At 45.3% G+C, this 18,877-nt stretch overlaps 1 protein-coding gene across 1 annotated transcript in view; it reads left to right on the top strand.

Moving 5' to 3' along the window:
• Window positions 1-2,401: 2,401 nt before the first annotated feature.
• FHL1 (four and a half LIM domains 1) overlaps window positions 2,402-18,877 on the top strand; it is a 45,080-nt gene continuing 28,604 nt past the window's right edge. The window contains exons 1-2 of the mRNA XM_015424039.1: window positions 2,402-2,473; window positions 12,338-12,407. The gene's annotated coding sequence lies outside the window, so the exon portion shown is untranslated. The remainder of the gene's footprint in view (window positions 2,474-12,337; window positions 12,408-18,877) is intronic.

The raw sequence follows: 18,877 nt of genomic DNA, 5'->3' as shown, positions 1-18,877 counted from the left end.
CCTGCTGCCGCCTCCCATCACTGGTATCCAGAGGTTTGCTGCCTCTGAATATGGAAGCTCCCTTTAGCCACCATGGCTAGTTGCAACTTATTTGTTTAAAACATGATGAATCTGTCCTCCATGGATCTGTCTCGTACCCTTTTAAAATCATCTGTGCTAATGGCCATCATTACGTCCACTCCAGGCAGCTATCTGCCACAGCAGACCCCGGTGCTCCAGGCAGGCAGTGACAGGAGTGGGACTGGACTTGGCACCTAAGCAGCCACCTGGGTGCGCCTAATGGACAAGCTGGCTCTGCCAAAGACTCAAATTGAAAAACAGTAAGAAAGCATTTTCAAGTGACAGAGCTTGACTTGGTTTCCTCTGGAAGTCACATAGATGGTCAGGCCCTGTCTCATGGTCCCAAGAAGTATGGGAGATGCCCTCTGTACATGTTCGGAATAATCTGTTGTTATGACATCATGCATTCCAGAGTTAAACCAACATAAGAAGGGGCTGCGGTGGCTCAGAGGTTAAGACACTGAGCTGCAGACCTGTAGGTCAGCAGTTCGAGACCCGAGTGCCGCATGACAGAGTGAGCTCCCGTCTCTGGTCCCAGCTCCTGCCAACCTAGCAGTTCAAAAGCAAGAAATTGCAAGTAGATAAAGAGGTACCGCTTCGGTGGGAAGGTAACAGTGTTCTGTGCACCCTTGGCATTTAGTCATACTGGCCACGTGACCACAGAGAAGTCTTCGGACAGCGCTGGCTCTTTGGCTTGGAAATGGAGATGAGCACCGCCCCCTAGAGCTGGATTTGACTGGCTTTCGAGCAAGGGAAACCTTTACCTTTAAGAACATAAGAAGAGCCCTGCTGGGTCAGGCCATCTCGTCTAGCAACACAGAGTGGCCAACTAGTTGCCTGGGAGGACCAGCAACCAGGGCTGGAATTGCCTCCCAGGACTGGTTTTAGGGATTTGCTGCCTCCGAATACGGAGATTCCCTTTATTCACCATGGCTAGTGCCAGGGCTGCCAGCCCCTCCCTGCCACCATTGGGGGGATGGTGGGGAGGAGGACTGCCAGATCCCTACAGTGGCAAGCAATGTTTCCTCTAAGCTGTGGAGTCTTGTGAGCAGGAATTCTACTCTGTGAGCTGCTGGCATGAAAGTTGTGAGCGAGCCATTTGGCTCCTGCATCAATTAGTTTGCTCTGGAGCCCTCCTTCCTGAGCTAAGGCAAAGATGTGTGAGCCGGAGGCTAAAAAACTGTGAGCTAGCTCACACTGACTCAGCTTAGAGGGAACCCTGGTGGCAAGAGTCTGATTTGTGCTCTGGTGCTGCTCCTGCTGCTGCTGCCACAGCCTACCAGGCCACAGTGCAGCCATAGTGAATTTGATTGTGAACATTTTTACTGTGTGTGTGTGTGTGTACTGTGTATATATATTCTTCTGGGAATTAATTTGTTTTGCTGGTCTTCGACTGTAATAAATGTCTGTCTGTCTAGCTATCTATCATCTACCCACAGCCTACCAGGCCACAGTGCAGCCATAGTGAATTTGATTGTGAATATTTTTACTCTGCGTGTGTGTGTGTGTGTACTGTGTATATATATTCCTCTGGGAATTAATTTGCTGGTCTTTGACTGTAATAAATGTCTGTCTGTCTAGCTATCTATCATCTACCTACCTACCTACCTATCTCTGTCTGTCTGCCAGATCCAGGCTGGGAAACTCTTGGAGATCTGGGGGTGGAGCCGGGGGAGGGGAGGGACCTCAGTGAGGCACAATGCCAGAGACTCCACCCTCCGAAGCATCCATTTTTTTCTCCAGGGGGACTGATCTCTGTAGTCTGGAGATGAGCTGTAATTCCGGGGGATCCCCCGGGCCCACCTGGAGGCTGGCATCCCTAGCTAGTAGCCATTGATGGACTTTTACTCCATGCATCTATCTAAATCCCCTTGTAAAGCCACCTATGCATGTTATTTCACCCACTGGCAATGAATTCCATACTTAAATTATTTCCTCTCTGGGTTCGGACTTCGCACTCTATTATCCCTCACCTTAATTGGGTGCTCCTGTTTTCTAGGATTATGGGACAGGGAGGAAAAGTTCTCTGTATCCAAACTTTCTCCATACATAATTTTAAAAACCTCTGTCATGCCCCCCCCCATCATCATTTTTTGTCCTAAAGTGAAAAGCTCCAGGCTCCTCAGCTTTTCCTGATTGCAAAGATGCTCCAACCTTCCAATAATGTGCACAGGAAATGATCTTTGGAAAGTATTGCAACTCTACAACACCTTTCAGCAAGGCTCTGTGTCTGGACTGTGTGTTCGGGTGTCTACCGGGGCGGCTGGCCTGCCTCCTCCTGGCCCTGCCTCCAGCTCCTGTGCTCCACCCAACTGCTGCCTTCTGCTTGCACATTCCCTCCCGTGCCTCCTGTATGCAGCAGCTGCTCCAGAATCTCTCTCCTGGGTATCGCTGGCCAGAGAATAACCAGAGCGTGAGTATAGCTGTCATTTCTCCTGTAGCATCTCTCCAGGGGCATCTCCCTAAGAGCATCCCTCCAGCTACTTAGGATCTGACTTTGTAGGCTAGAAACTTACCTGGGGGGAAAAAGAAACTTTATGCAGGACTCTTTTCTAACCATCCACTCCTCCTTTAATCCAGAGAGAAAACAGTTGATTATTGGAATGGAATGGGGTAGGAGAAAAGTGCTCCAAGGTCTCCCTCCTCCTCTTTTGAATGTTTTTTTAAAATTTTACTGTGGGATTTGGTTTATATACGATTGTCCCCAAACACTTTTGCTAACAAAATGCACTTTCTCCTAAACTAAGAAAAAAGGCTGTAATGTGAGCTGTTTTGCTGATGAGGTTCCAGTATGTTTTGAGATGCTGGCCAATTAGTAAACTCATTAGCAACCTGAGATTCTCCCATTGTGTGATTCTGTGCTGAAGACCCTGTTATGAGTGCATGCAATGCAGGCTTCAAACCAGGTCACCCGCACAGCCCTGGCAATAATTGCTGATAGGTTTTATCTTTGGTATGTATGCACAATTTCTTTTGATATGGTCTTGGACAAGATGGCTTTGCTTGACGTCAGAAAGTTTCACAAGCCAGTGGGATACCTTTTTCTTTAAAAAAAATTAAATCTTTCTATGTTGTTAATTTAATTGATTGTCCTTCTAGTTGCAGCAAGTCAATTCTTCAGTCAGTTTTGTTTGTGCATTTGCTGTTGTCAGGTTACCATGTAACACAGATCTTGAGAGTTCTCCTAAATCCTTGTGGTGGTTGTTTTTGAGGCTTGCACAACTGCAGCTGTGTTTACTGCCTAGGGAATGGGTTTCAGAGTGGCAAAGTGCCTGGCCTGGGGAGGAAGAAGTCCCCAGTTCAGATTTCACCCTTGCCATGAACACACACCATGACTTTAGGCAAGCCATTCTTTCTCAATCCCCATCTGCACAGGAGAGTAATAATACTGGCCTGCCCCACAAGATTGTTGTTGACATAAGCTGATAAGCTGGTTGTAGAGGTTGTAAGAATAAAATGGAGAGATGGTCAAGGTATAAATGAAGTAAAAAAATAAGCTGGTGTAACATTTGCAAAGCACTGTCTCTGGCCACTGAAATTACCATTGTTTTGTAGGAAAGGATGCTCCCCCTGCACACACACCCCAATTGCATTTAGATTAAGACTGAGTGTTTCTTTGATGTCTGTTTTTAACATGTGGCTTGGATCACTTGCTCAGGAAATTTCCAGTGATGGGCTAATCTTTTCTCCACTAATGGCATGCAAGCTGTAAAAGGTTGATGGTTTTCAGACAGCGTGGGGATGGGGGAGTATGTGAGATGAATTAGACAGCTTTTGGGCTTCAGTCTTCTTGGAGGCTGCAAGGCAAGACTTTGCAAAACAGTCCTCAGATTCTCTTGGCCCCTTTCATTGTACTTTGGGTCTGTTGTCATATTAATCCTTGTATGAACTTTTGAAGTTAAAAATAAAAGTTAAAAGAAAAACAGTCTGCACTATAACTCATCAAATTGATTAATGGTAGGTTCAGTATTGGCACAGAGAGAAAGAGAGAGAGAGAGAGGAGATGACGGAGTGACTTGTGGAACTCACTGCTACAAGATGTGGTGATAACTTAGATGGGTTTTTACAGTACGGCTAGCAATTTCATTCAGGGCAGGTATATAATGGCTATTAACTGTTATAGCTACATTTTATTTTGTTTGTTTAAAACATCTGTATGCTACCTTTCCTCCCAGCTTTGGGTCCACAGCAGCAAATGGAATCTCCAGATACGGAATCTGTACACTGCCAGTTGCTAAAAGTTAGCACCAAAGGAGGTGGTCGTGCTCTTAATGCCAGGCTTGTGAGTGCTCAGAAGCATCTGGCTGACCACTGAGTGATGGACTAGATGGTTTAATCCAGCAAAGTTGCTCTGCTTAGCAACAGTCAACAAAAACCCTCCCTGTTCTTCTTTTCTGTCATGTTTTGATTTGCAGAAGATATGGATCCGCCCTCCTGGAAACTGATAATGTAATTGGGTTTTGTTTTAAATGGACCAACTTAACACTTAAAAAAAAACTTTTGTCAGACGTTAAGATGCAGTAGTCAGATGGTACCACTTTCTGTTTAGAAGGGAGAATCTGAAAAGAAACCAGTGCTTTCTGCACAGGTCAGGAAATGGCTCAGATGGCTTAGCCACAATTTGTACAAACCACCTGAAAGCAAACAGAGTTTAGAAACCAAATATGGCTTGAAAGGGTGTAGGCTTGCGGAGGGGCAGTTGTGCAACTCTGTTGCAGCAAAATAAAAGTCCATGAGTCTATTGGCACTGTAAAGACTGGAAAAGTTTATTTCAATATGAGCTTTTGTGAGTCAGAGCTCACGCTGTGTCTCCTTTTCCCCCCATGGGGGTGGCAGAAGAGCAGCCGCTTCCCCCACTGCCTTGCACTCTTCAGTATTTTGGTATTTCTGTTTGAAAGCTTAATTCTCTAAAGCACTACCATTCTCATGCTGTGAACAGCTTTTTGAAAAAGCACCAGCATCTTCACATTTGATTCCCCACACAAAGGATTGCTCACACTTTCACCCAAAGATTTTCCAGCATGTAGATGCCAAATTCTTTAGCTTTTCCTCATTCAGTTTTCACAGATCTCTAGGAAGAATGAAAATGGATAGCTGAGCCCCATCTCCTTTTACTGACAAGGTTCTAGTGAGATGCAAAGTAAGATGGTCTCTCTTTTATTACACATATGATCCAGAAAAAACAATATTTCAAATTGCTGGGAGCTGATATAGGATTATAAAGAACCAGTCAGATCTGTACAGGGCAAATATATCTTTACATTCCTTAGGAGTTGCTTGAGAAATTTCATAGCGCAGGCAACTAGTTGCCTTGTGACATTTTGGAAAGTTGATTTGGGCAAATTTTCACACTAAGTGCTGGGATGCATTATAATGGCACGACAAATTAGTTAAATAACAGCACTTGCTGTAATTTCAAAGCAAGCACCTAGACAGCAGGCTATTTACGTTTTCCAGTGCAATCTTAAGAAGAGTTACACCCTTCCAAGTCCATCAACTGATCTGGACCTGTTTTCTTCAAAACAGTCTCCCCTGGTTCTTCCGCTGGTTGTGTCATTGTTTCATCTGTGATTGGTGCCAGTGGTTTCTCTTAAAATACAATAGTAAAGCAAAATTCGGTTCAAAGGTGGAATTGGCTGCCTAGGGAGGTGGTTCGCTCCCCTTCACTGGCAGCTTTCAAGAAGAGGCTGGACGAATAATTGTCAGAGATGCTTTAGGCTGGTCCTGCATTGGGCAGGGGGTTGGACTAGATCAGTGGTGGCGAACCTAAGGCATGCGTGCCATCGCCCCAGCCAGGCCCAGACCATCATTAAAGTGTCGAATTCTCTGCCAAATAATTTTAAGTAAATGAAAGCATTTGGGATTGCTTTCCTTACTTTGTTTGGATCATCTTAAGTTAATGTATGAGTTGTTTTTTCTAAAGTAAACCCTCAGTATTCAGGTTAAATTGCCGTGTTGGCACTTTGCGATAAATAAGTGGGTTTTGTGTTGCAGTTTGGGCACTTGGTCTCTAAAAGGTTCGTCATCACTGCCCTAGTACTTGGCAATAAGGCAAAGGGAGCTTGGCACCTGCTTGTCAGTTTCAAAACAAAGTCTTGTCAGTTTCAACATCAGTTCACACACACCCCTTTGCCTGAGTTCCTTTCTGTTCCCTTTCATTCAATGAACTAATGCTAAAATGCATGCACAAAACATGAGCCATGAGGATTTTAATGGAAGGTGCTTGCTGGACGCTACTGCACAGCTGCAATAGGGCAATTCCATAAGTTTTTTTTTTAAACTTTGGATGCCACCCCCCACACGTCACAAGTGATGTTCCACCCTGACTTAGAAAAGTGCATTTTTAAAATTGTAGCTGCAGAATAAACACACCAGAGGGAAAAGAATGATGTGTAAGGTGGGAACAGAATCCAAAGTCAAGCTTAAAGGCTTACTGCTCTGAAAATCTGCAGTAAGAAGTGCGTGTGTAATGGACCTCTGTAAGGGTCACTGATGTGACTTCACCTATTTCACATCAAATTGTGTGTTCATAAAAATTATTTATATAGAAATACAGGTGTGTGGGCTCCTCTGAAGTTGGGCAATCCTTACAAATTAAAGTAAACTTTTCGGGTATAACAGTGAAAGTGCCTCCAATTTTAATTCAGGATGAAAGTATGTCTCAGATATTTAGGTGTGAGAAAACAGATCTGAGGTAGAGTTGGTCCCCCCCCCCCATTTCCATGCATGCTCCCTACACTGCTCAGAAAAGTTTTTGTGTGCGTGTGTGACATTGCACAGAACACAACAGGCTTACTTTTGTTTTGGGATGGGTGGAAATATATCATGAGCCAGAGGGCTAAAGCTAATTTGTTGTGTGTAATTGATATAATTTGCAGTGCATGACAATCGTGAGCCTTGTGGATCTTCTTTCTCAAGAGCCTGCTTCTTTCTAGTATTGAACTAATCATCACATTAGGTGTGATTTGATATGAGTTGGAAGAGGATATAAGATATCCAGAATATGGTCTTTACCCTGTCTAAATGGTCAGTTATGGCTCCAACACCTGGAAATTGCAGACTTGCTCCAGGGGGTGGGATAAAATTTCAGAGACCAGATGTAGCAAGATTTCAGAGAACAGACACAAACTCTGTTATATATGTAACTATTGCATGTGCGTGAGCAAGAAAAAAAATGTATGACTGACTTGTGGCTTCTTTTTAAAATGCCTAATACTAACTCAGCCTTGCAAATAGATCTGCAGAAATTATTTCCCCATCAAAATGTTTGCTAGACCACCAACCCCAAATGTCTGTATTAGTTGTTTATCTCTTAAAAACAAACACTATTTTGAATTTTTTATGCCTGGTTAATTCCACACAGGAGCTGCGGTGGCTCAAGTGGTTAAGACGCTGAACTGCAGGCTGTGGAAGGTCGGTAGTTCAGCAGTTCAAGACCCGGGTGCCGCATGACGGAGTGAGCTCCCGTCTCTAGTTCTTTCCCTCCCTCCCCCTCCTCCCCTCCCCTTATTGGTGTATTAATATGATTTCACCTAATTGCCTACTTACCTGGTTTTCCTCTCCTTTGCTATGATTTTCTCCTTTGCTATGATAATATACTTTTTGAAATATTGCAGTGCATTTGCATACCATGTGGACAGGAAAGTCCATATTTTTGAGACTCCTACCCACACTGGCACCATTTTCTTTGCCTCAGCCTCTTATGGTAGCCATTCCACACACACACACTGCTCTCCTTGAAGGCTTTTGTTTGCAATTGCAATTGCTAGATTGCTATTGTGTGCTGATGTTATAACAATCTGTTGCTATGACCCATTAGCAATTCTGAATTTCTAGCTTCTTCTTTTTTTAATTAAGCTGGGAACTCAGAGGAGCGAGCAGAGAACCAGTGAATAGGCATGTTCCTGATTTTATTCTGACTTCAGATGTAGTCTATATGAGAGGTTAGAACATGTATGTTGGCTGTATAAATAATGGTTTCCCAGTACTTGACCTCTGTTCCTTCTAGGCATGCCATTTGCCCACTTTAGGATGGCAGTCTCCCACTGTCTGGCCTCTCCCACCTGACCTTGCATCCAGGCTGGTGGGAAAATGCTGGGGGGGGGGGAAGGAATGAAATTGTGCAATGCATCCATGTCAGATCCATGACGCATTGTGCGATGTCACGTCTGACCCTTGCTCTGCTCCCAAATCTCCCAGGGTAGCCAGGCTGGAGCATTCCTAGTTCCTTCTAAGAGCCACAACTAGGGTTGCCAACTCTGGCTTGGGAAATTCCTGGAGATTTGCTTGCAATGCCTTGAGAGGGCAGAGTTTGTGGAGGGGATGGAGCTCATCAGAAATAAGAGGGAGGGGCATGGCTCAGTGTTAGAGCATCCACCTGGCATGCAGAAGGTCCCGGGTTCAGTCTCTGACATCTCCAGTTAAAAAGACCTGGCAGTAAGTGTTGTGAAAGGCCTCTGCCTGAAACACTGGAGAGCTACTGCCAGTCTGAGTAGACAGTACTGACCCTGGTGGACTAACAGTCTATTCAGTATAAATTAATTTTCCCCCTTGTTGTTGTCTGTTTGATGACTTTCTGCTTTTCTGCTTAATCAAACACAATTTCATGCTTTAATTTGAGCGTTGTTATGGTGTTTTATTTGATTTTATGTTAGAAGCAGGTTTAGCCTGACCGGGGATGTTTTTTTAAATTAGAAGCTGCATCGGCAGCCACGAGACACAGAGTCATGGCATAGAAATACAATTGAATAGAGTAATAAAGGGAGGACCTGGGAAGCCACAGATGGCCTGGGTTTGGCTGCAGTTTGCCCGGTCATTCTTCTCTCCTCGTAAATACCCACCCAGCCGTCTCCACCTTCAGCCAAGAAGGAGGAATAAGTTCAGTCCCATTGACATGGAAGAAGGGAGGGTCGTGATGGTACTTTAGGGTTGTCAGGTCCTCTCTGGCCACTGGTGGGGTGGGGGGAGTAGGGTCACCAGCTCCAGGTTGGGAAACTCCTGGAGATTTGGGGGTGGTGCCTGGGTAGGATCATAGGGGCCTCAGCGGGGTCCAGTGCCACAGAGTCCACTCACCAAAGCACCCATTTTCTCCAGGGGAAGTGACCTCTGCAGTCTGGAGATGAGCTGTAGTTCCCGGAGGCAGGCATCCTTGTGGTATTTCAAAGGACAGAATCAGCAGCACATTTTAAAATGCTTCTTGAACTTAACACTGAAAGTGTGGCTTTTCCATCATAACTGTTTCTTCAGACTCTCTGGTGATCTCTTGGAATTGCAACTGATCTCCCAGACCACAGAGAGCAGGACCCCTTGAGAAAATGGCAGCTTTGGAAGGTGGACACCACGGCCTTACACTCCGCTGAGGCCCTCCCCCTCCCCTCCTCAGGCCCTGCCCCCAAATAGCGAGGAATTCCAAACCTGGAGTTGGCAACCCTATCATGCATCATTACAGAGAAAATCTCTTTGCAGTAAACGTCAGATCTTTTGATTATCTCAAGTTTGTGTCTCCACCCCCCCAAATCTCTTTTTGTGAACAGCCAGGAGACCCTGAAGTCCCCCCCTCCCCTTTCCCTGAGTGCATCATCCAACTACGGACAACAGGTAGCCATTTGTGTAGCTGCTGGGCAGTGAGCTTGTGTTCTTTTGCTTTCTGGACAGTAGCCAACAAACCCTGCGGTGAACTGCCCCAGCCTGGCTCCAAAACCCCAGGCCACGCAGACACACACTGCTGCCGTCTCCAAAGTGGCAACGCTGTGCTGCGTCATTAAGGGCTCATGCTGCTGTGGGCTGGCTTGCAGGGTTGTCTCCATGCCTGGAATGTGTGTGCTCGCTTGCTTCCAACGCCTCCCGTTGTTCGTGGCTTCCTGGAAAACGTTCCCCTCCCAAAAAAAAATACAGCTTCCTTGCAGTTGAAGGGCGACTGGTAGCAGAGGGTGAGGTGAGAGAAAAGCTTCCTTTCCAGAACTGACTAGAAGTGTGGGAAATACTCTGAAAGTTGGCAGGCCTTGCTGCTGGCCGCTCACTCCCCCTCCCTTCCTTTGGGCCTTTCGGTCTGCCAGCTCCTGCCCTTATCAGCTGCTGCCCTTGCTCGCCAAGATAAGTGCCAAAAGTAGTGCTCAAGACTTCTCCACATTTATGCAGGTCTTCCTCTAACAGCAGCCTGTGTGCAGAAATGCAGCAGATAAAGCTCTTGCCATGATAGGAGAACACCTGGCTTGGGGCCTGCCAGTAGATTTACCAGCGTCCAGGTAGGGCTTGGAGTTCTGAAATTACATCTCTGGGAGCAAATGGTAGCTTGGAAAAGTAGATTCTATGGCCTCACATCCCTGCAGAGCTGAGGTCCTTCCCCTCCTGCGAACTCTGACCCCTGGTACCACCCCCAAATCTCAAGGCATTTCCCAAGCTGGAGTTGGCAAACCTACCTGCCAACCTTTTGTAATTGCACGGCAGGCTTCTGTGACTGGTCCTGCCTCCTGCGACCACCATTTTGCAATTGGCTCCACCTTCCATCACAGCCCTCTTGTGAGGGTGGCTCCCCTCACAAAACCCAAACATGAGCCCAGAGGCTCAACAAGGTTGGGTACCTCCAATTTAAAATATGTAAAGAAAAACATATTCAAGTGGGTAGCCATGTTGGTCTGAGGCAGCAGAGCAAAGTTGGACTCTGGTGGCACCTCTAAGACCAACAAAGTTTTATTCAGCGTATAAGCTTTTGCGTGCAAGCACACTTTTTCAGATACACAGACCCATATGGACCTGTATCTGAAGAAGCGTGCTTGCACACAAAAGCTTATGCCTTGAATAAAACTTAGTTGGTCTTAAAGGTGCCACTGGATTCAAACTTTGTCAATAAACAAACACTTATCTCGGTCCAGATTAATTTGGGGCCCAGCAGGTTCCTGACTGCAATGCAGGATTGTAGCAAATTGACTGAAGCTGAAAGCAGAACTGTCATAAAGCAACCGCCGATATGCACTGAGCCACAACAGTGTTGTATACACTCAGTCCTGTGCAGTCAAGTACCCTGTTTTCAGAGGTTCCCAGCCGATATGCACTGAGCCAAAACTGTACTCAGTCCTGTACAGTCAAGTACCCTGTTTTCAGAGGTTCCTCCTTCCCTCATCTCCCCTTCTCAATCCCACCCCAATGCATGAAGCTATGCATTTTGATTTCTTAGCTCTGGCTTGCAATGTTCTTTTTTGGTTTCTTAGCCCTGGCTCGTGGTGCAATGACATCTTTTCTTGATGTCAAAAGAGGCAAAGAATAAACCCATTCTAAACATATGAGTCATATATTTAAAAAAGCATTTCGGTGACTGAGGTGACTGCCAAGTACTAATTTAAACCATAAATCTGTCTCTTGTACAATGCATGGCCCAGCACATGTAAAGAGAGCCCAGATAATAAGAAAGACAATCTGGTGCCAGCCCGGGAAAGCAACACCATACAGACAGTCCTAGAAGTATGCAAACCGTTGACCTGGATTCTTTTTGTCTGTGTATGTGAGGGCTTTGGAAAAAATCAAGAAGCCTCTGCAATTATTGCGGCTCACTTTTAATGCAATAGCTGGCAAGGCCTGGTGTCCTTCCTGTTCCTCCCTGCCTGTAGATTATTTTGACACAAAATAAAGCAAAAACTTTGGCCAGTAGAAGATTTTCTTAGTCACTCAAACAAGGCTGTTAATAGAAGAGCAAATTTAGACATAGCAAATAAACAGAGGGTAAAAAAAGGTTATGAGTAACCCAATATACTTGTATAGGGTGGGGAGGTGTGGCAGAATAAGTAATTATTTTGACACCACATTCAGGAGAAAAGGGTTTTTTAAGTGTTCTGATTTTATTCGATTTGAATTTATCAGCAAGTTATCAGCTCAGTCAAGACAATAATGGTTTCCTCTCTCACCGCAGGTTTGACATTAGCAAAACAAAGCCAGGCAGATTGTTTTGATGTCCAGGACCGCTGTTAGGAACAGCTACTTATATACATCTGAGTTTTACATAGAGATTTCACAGACCACTTGTAGTTCATGGTCACCCCTCGTGGAAATGCCAGGATTTGTTAAGCAATGAGAAATTAAACCATTAGAATTTTTTATGGCAAACTTCAAATGGAATTTGAGGGTTTATTCTCCTTATCATATCAATGCACCTTTACTATTTCCACTCTGAATGAAGGGGTGAATGAAATGGTAATCCAGTTATTCAAACTGATTGCACATATTATACGATCTTGTGAAGAGCCTGAACGTTTGTAGACACTTCTGATTTTTGTTTTCTCTACAGCTGGCTCTCCAAACCTGTATTCAATCGATCCTGCCCCACTCATAATACTCAGTTGTCTGTGTAGCTCAAGGTAAGTTTCATCTACTAAAGCCTTAGATAACATTCTTATGAATCAGAGGCATCACCATAGATTAAGACTGATTAAAGGGAATGTTTAATCATTATAGGGAATTTTTGCTGTGGCTGCTCGGAGGGGGCCAATTGCCATCATGTTTTCCACTTTTGGACATTTCCCAGTTTAAAAAAACCCAGGCGTTAACAGGAAATACGAAATGATGTGGTACTTTGGGAGGGCTTCTGAGAGAGGCAGCATGGCACAATGGATAGAGTATTGGTCATAGGGCCTGGGAGACTTGGGTCCAGCTATGAAGGAAAATGATGTTGGACAGCCACAAGGGCTCTGCGTAGATTATTCTACTGGGTTATTGTGAAGGTAGAGAGGATGAGTGGGGACTCATGAGCACTACCTTGAATATATAAATAGAGAGGGAAAGGTTCCTGGCCAGCCAGATTCTATTAAACCCCTTCACCGAGCAACTTCTTGGACAATTTCAGACAGTGGTTAGAGGGACAAGCAGTTTGAAAAAATGTGCTTGGCTGGGCTATGGTAAAAAAAAAAGTGTCCTTTGTGAATTTACCTCCAGTCAGTGCCAAGTTGAAGTTGATATAACCCGTCACTGACCCACAGCATCCAGGCTGAAAATATCTGAAAAGAGTCACATTCCTCAAACCATGGTTGAGTATCTGACTGAGTCTGAACAAAGCTATTATTAAATACAGTCTTGTGAAAAACATGTTCCAGGAGTGCAAAATGTCGATTGACAGTCAGTGAAAGAGAGGGGAAAAGCTGGTACTGGGGGAGGGCAGCCTGCTCAACAAGTGTTGAGAACGTTTGAGGGGGGAATGGAAAGTGGGTGGCTGGATTTCCAAAAGGTTCCTCCATCCCATGATTCCTTGCTGGCCCTTAGCTTATAGACTTGGTCTCCTTCCATATGGGTGTTGCTCTGTCCTGTCCCTCCAACTATAGCATCCACATTTGGAGCATCCACATTTTTGGGGCATCCACATTTGTTCTCCATCCACTGCATCTCCTTCTGTGATCCCCCCTAGTTTGTTCTGATGTTTCCCACATGTGCTTTGCTTCAGTCTTTCTGGAAAAATCATAGTCAAAGCAGATTTTTCCACTGTGTATGTGTGTGTGGGGGGGGGGCAGATCACTGAACGTCCCCACCCACACTGGCACTGTTTCCTTTTTGCACCTAATATTTGCACCTGTACATGTCTAAAGTACCTAATATTTTCCCCACTGCCAACACTGGGCTTTCTGCTGTCTTAAAAAAACCCCAGTAGTCGCTATATCACTATAGTTATAATGCTACAGATATACTACTACTACCACGTAAGAGCATGGTGTTGGGGTGTTGGGCATGAGGGGATACCAGGAAAGAACAGAGAATCTCCCCTCGTGTGGACACCCCATTGCCAGTGCAAATTCCTTTGCATTCCCAGTAGCAATGAGTGCACAGCAGGGAATTGTTACCATGTGGAAGCAGCCCACGATGTACATTTGGATGTTCATTCAATGTACACTTGCTCTTTATCCAGCAAAAGAGAGATGCGGTGAGAACCCTGCCTTGCATGCAGATAGTGGGAATCAAGATCTTGGTGGGCAGCTGCTGCAGCCCCTCTGTACCACAAGAGTTCCCTTGCTGGGTTTTTTTTTTTTTTTTTTGAGCTCCCGGAGGGGATTTTTTATTTGGAGTTCCCTTGCTGTTGACGTCGTCCATACATGACAAGTTGTTGTGCTAGAATTTCTGGTAATCTCAATTTTTTTCTGATGATACTGAATATTTACCAAATTGGAATGACCTGGGATTAGATCTAGAGAAAGGGTCACTCCTTTCTCCTCTCCTCCAGACAGGGGTCTTGTTGTAGAAAAAGAGCTGCCGGAGCTCATTAGCATAACTCATTAGCATAACTTATTTCCATATGCCACGCCCCCTGACATCACCGGAAGTGACAGAAGGCCACACCCCCTGACATCACCGGAAGTGTGTCAGAAGGCCCGGCTACTTACCCTCCTGCTTCATCCTCATTCCCAAACGGAATGAGGATCGAAGCAGAGGGCGGGGTAAAGAAGGGGGCGGGGCTTCACCACGTGACCGCCCCACCCCCTAGAGGTTCTCTTCCGGAGCTCCGTACCTGAGAGCTCCCCCCCGACTAGAGCCCTGCCTCCAGATGTTTCAGACCTTTCTATATATAACCAGTCTGCTTTAGCAGACAACTGTAGCAGGGCAAAGTTCCATGAAACAGCAGGGTCAGTGCTCTCAGTGGTAATCACGGCTCACGGAGAACCACATTTGCAGTTACCATTAACCCAAAGAACCACATTGACTTCTATCCCATGACACTTGAGGCCTTACCTCAGGGACACTTGGATCTTACCTATTGTTCTGGTGGTGGCCGTTTCAAGGTGACAACCACCTGCCAACCACAAGCCCACCAGACAAAGGCCTTGTCCATTCTCCTGAAACATGGGACAAGTTCCACACTGCAGAATAGTGCTCAGAAGAGCCACAGGTGGATCCCGGGTCACTGAGTGAGTATCACTGCTCTAACTTATGAAGCTATATTTTGAGCCTTGCAAGTACCCTGTTGATAGGTCCTCCATTCATCAAGTAGCAAAAGATCTGGAAATTCCAGAAACATCTATTTGCTTCCTTTGTTGCCATTCATATCGCTCCCTGACGCCTGTTATGTGTATGGAATTCAGACAGTGGTTGCTAGGAAACCATCCAATGCTTCCTGGGTGCTTTGTTTCCGAGCAGAAGTACCATCTGCCAATGAGAACATCTCAGGGAGGCTTAGGGCTGGAGAGTGCAGGTTGCCCATATGGATAGTAACAATGACAATGCTGACCCAAGTGGAAGCCTTGAGGATGAAGGTAAATTTCTGAGAACCAATCATGGACAAGGACCCGGAGAGGAAAATGAGGGAGGGTTTCTTAGTCCTAATGGTTCTCCTAACATGCTCCCCAAAATTCCATGGATGCTTATTAATCGATTTCCCCTAGATAATAGGTATATATGTTTTCTCTGCTACTTAGAGAGTCTGTCTGCAATTAATACGTTTAGGGATCCAGAAAGAGACAAGCGACTCCCCTCCCTGTACATGTCTAAAGTACCATAAAAGGGAAGAATGGTAGAGAGGCTGTCCATTGGCACACTGCAGTTGGAGTGCACGTTCATCACTGGGCAAAATGACACGCAAAGTGGGCATGGAGAACTTTTGAAAGGTCTTTGCTTCTGGCACGCAGCCCAGGGCTTTCACTTCGGTCTGTGTAGCAAGCCAACATCCTAATCTGTGTAAAAATAAAACGTGATTTATTTCAGAAGTATGCAGATTCTCTGCAATGTGAAACTTTGCAAAAGTGGATGAGTGACATTTCTATATATTTCCCAAGAGGGAGGATTTAAAAGGAGCCTTTCTGGATCTGAGGATCCTGGTGCTCTATAATCTGCTCCTATAAGGTGTGCAAACAAACAGGGAGCGCAGGAGGAGGTGTGAGTGGGGAATGAGTAATTAAGAAATCTCCTTCACGCCCAATATTGCTAAAAATTGGCACGAGACAAGAATGTTTTCACCTAGTCCCAGCATTACCAATCTTCAGCTGGGGCCCAGCGTCCCCCTGGAATTAAAACTGACCTCCTGGCTACAGAGATCATTCCCCTGCAGAATATGCCGGCTTTGGAGGGTGGACTGTGTATTGTACCGCTAACCCTGCACTGCAGCAGTCTAGCATCATAGCACAGTTGCCCCGACTGAGGTTCAGAGCGTGAACAAGAAGCCCTGAATCTGAGAACTGTAATACAGGAAGAGGATATTTTTCCTGCCCTCCACTTGCTGTGTGGGAGCACTGGGGAAATGGGGTTAGGGTTGCCAGGTCTGGGTCGGAAAATACCTGGAGACTTTGGGGGTGGATCCAGGAGAGGACAGGATTTGGGGAGGGGAAGGGCCTCAGCATGGTCCAATGCCATAGAGTCCACCCTTCAAAGCAGCCATTTTGTCCAGAGGAGCTGATCTCTGTCAGCTGGAGATCACTTGCAAAAGCGGGAGATACCCAGGCCCCACCTGGAGACTGGCAACCCTAAATGGGGTTGAGAAATGTGCTATGAATGGACGACTTCCGCTTTTCGGCGCGGCAAAGGCAGACAGTTCCGGGAGAGCTCCCGTGAAGCTGCCTGGATTGCTGCATTTGGATAGGGTTTAAACTCCTTTGGACCTCCCTGTAGAGGGGGCCAAGCAAGGGGTTTGATCTGAGACTCTCTGCAAGTGGCGGCAAGCGGATTGGGTCCAAGATCACCCTGAAGCCCAAACCTATGGACTCCATAGTTGCGGAGCCGTGAATCACTGGGACGAGGGGAACAAAATCAACCCCATACAGAACTTGAGAAGAAGCTCTGTTATAGAGAAATGTGCTATGAATTGCTAGGGGCTCAAGTAGACCAATTGCCCCCCCTTTAACTCCTCCCCTTTAACTGATACTCACCTGCTCTCAACAACCCTCAAGTAGCCTGCTCAGTCCTTGTCAAGTTATTCTATTTTCTCCTTTAATTTTTTTTTAAACAAACCAGTCTTTTTCTGACACTTCCCCCCCCCCAATATGCAAAAGCTCTTATCTTGGCACAGAACACATTTTACTAAGCAAGGGATAGTTGTTGTTCAGTATTAGAAGGAGCAATTGCACAAAATCGTCCTGTTGTAGGGCCTGATGAAATCCCTTAGCGGATTCCATCCTCATGGATTTGGAAGCATGCACACAACAACATTTGAAAATCTGCCCTAAAGAGACTTGTTGCGTAATACTAAGAAGGCTTTCCTGGGAGCGAGCCCCAGAGAATTGAGTTCAGTAGGATTCTGAGCAGACCTGAATGATATGCATAGTATATAATGTGATATAGACAGAGACTTGTAATTTTAGAATTTTAAATTCTGATTGTACATATTTTGTATGGTAAAAGCCAATGGCTATGCACAATAAATTGTGACTGCACTGTTAGGCACTTTTCATGAGATTTCTACTCCTAGTCCTGCAAAATTTCAGTCCAGTAGTACCTTAAAAGCCAATAAAAGTTTTCCAGGGTATAAAATTTCATCTAGGGTTGTCAACCGTGGGCTGGGAAATTCCTGGAGATTTTGAGAGTGGAGCCTGGAGAGGGTGGAGTTTGGGGAAGGAAGGGAGCTCAGTGGGATAAAACGCCAATAGAGTCCGCCCTCCAAAGCAGCCATTTTTTCCCCCAGGGAAACTGATCTCTGTAGTCTGGAGATCCTTTGTAATTCTGGGAGATCTCCAGGCCCCACCTGGAGGTTGGCAATCACAAGCTTTTGTGGGTCAATGCTCGGTTTATCCAATGCAAAGTGAGTTTTGATGTATGAAAGTTTATACCCTGGGAAATTTTGTTGGCCTTTAAAGTGTTATTGAGCTTAAATATTGTTCTTCTATCACATACTAACACTGCTACCGACTACTCCTAGTCCTAGTTTCAGCCATTAATACTGTGGATTTTGTTTTTTGTTGTTGTACTAAATTTGAATCTAGACATCTGTCGCTTACAAAGCCTGCTTGCTTGAACTTACTACTGAGCTATTCAGGCTTAGCAACATTTTATTTTAGAGCCATAACACATTCATTTTGGTGACTGCAAAAAGGTATATGCATTATTTTAATTATTGTTTTATTTTATTTTAATTTCATTTTTATTTTTATGTGCTTATTGCTTTCCCACTAAACTGGTGCTGAAAGCATTACGTTGTGGAGAATCAGTACTCTGTGAATCTGCCAGCACCAAATCTGGCAGGACTAGCATCTGATCTGGCTGCGGACTTCTGTGTGCGCTGAGTGCCCATCCAAACCCCATGGAAACTAAAATGCTGGCTGCCTGACAAAGGGATTAGGGTGCTTCTTCAGGCTGGAATGAAATATTTGCATGTCCTTCTAGGTGGATCAAAGCCTGGCAGCTTATTTTAGAACATAGGTTGGCTCAAGTTTCACATCAGACATGTTAGACTCATCCGGAGTATTCACAGGGTAACCTTTGCACTTAATCCTCCAAAGAGAGCCATGTCCATCAGAGGTTTGAAAAGCTTTGTTCGCCTTTGTAAAGAGTGACAGACACATGTTGTGACAATTGCCCATACACCCCCAAAATATGCCTAATGGCCAATCACTTGGGACTACTGATATGAAGAGAAGCTCGGAGGGAGGACACCATCAGGACAGGAGGCCATTGTTCAGAACTTCGATACCCATAACAGAGGGGTTCATTTCGAAGGGTGCCAATTGTTGCTGCCTCGTGTACTGTAGGACCCATAAACTGAGATGTCCAGAAGACCAGATTGGACTTTAGAACTGGAGTGAGACTTAGAATTCCTTGTCTTTAGTTACCAGCCAGAACAGCAGGATTTCACCATCTCACTGTTTGCATCCTTATGGGTATATATTTGAAAACAAAATATGTAAACCTCTGTGCCTTATCTTTT

Source organism: Gekko japonicus, unplaced genomic scaffold, assembly GCF_001447785.1.
Source record: "Gekko japonicus isolate JY-2015 unplaced genomic scaffold, Gekko_japonicus_V1.1 scaffold575, whole genome shotgun sequence".
Lineage (NCBI taxonomy): Eukaryota > Metazoa > Chordata > Lepidosauria > Squamata > Gekkonidae > Gekko > Gekko japonicus.
The sequence above is the reverse complement of the archived record's forward strand: the minus strand, read 5'-3'. Positions and strand labels throughout refer to the sequence as shown.